The sequence below is a fragment of the Echinops telfairi genome, unplaced genomic scaffold, assembly GCF_000313985.2.
Source record: "Echinops telfairi isolate 266 unplaced genomic scaffold, ASM31398v2 ScPeMD7_30;HRSCAF=105, whole genome shotgun sequence".
NCBI lineage: Eukaryota > Metazoa > Chordata > Mammalia > Afrosoricida > Tenrecidae > Echinops > Echinops telfairi.
Window position 1 is genome coordinate 1,484,886 of NW_022103927.1, and position 426 is coordinate 1,485,311.

Here is a 426-nt window from a genome sequence, read left to right on the forward strand (position 1 = left end):
TATATCAATATCTATGTCTATGTCTACGTCTATATCTGTGTCTACATCTATGTCTATATCTGTGTCTGTGTCTGTGTCTATGTCTATGTCTATACCTATGTCTATGTCTACGTCTATGTCTATATCTGTGTCTGTGTCTGTGTCTGTGTCTATGTCTATATCTATGTCTATGCCTATGTCTATGTCTATGTCTATATCTATATCAATATCTATGTCTATGTCTACGTCTATGTCTATGTCTGTGTCTGTGTCTGTGTCTGTGTCTATGTCTATACCTATGTCTATATCTATGTCTATACCTATGTCTATGTCTATATCAATATCTATGTCTATGTCTACATCTATGTCTACGTCTATGTCTATATTTAGATCTGTGTCTATGTCTATGTCTACATCTATATCTATGTCTATATCTACGTCTATGTC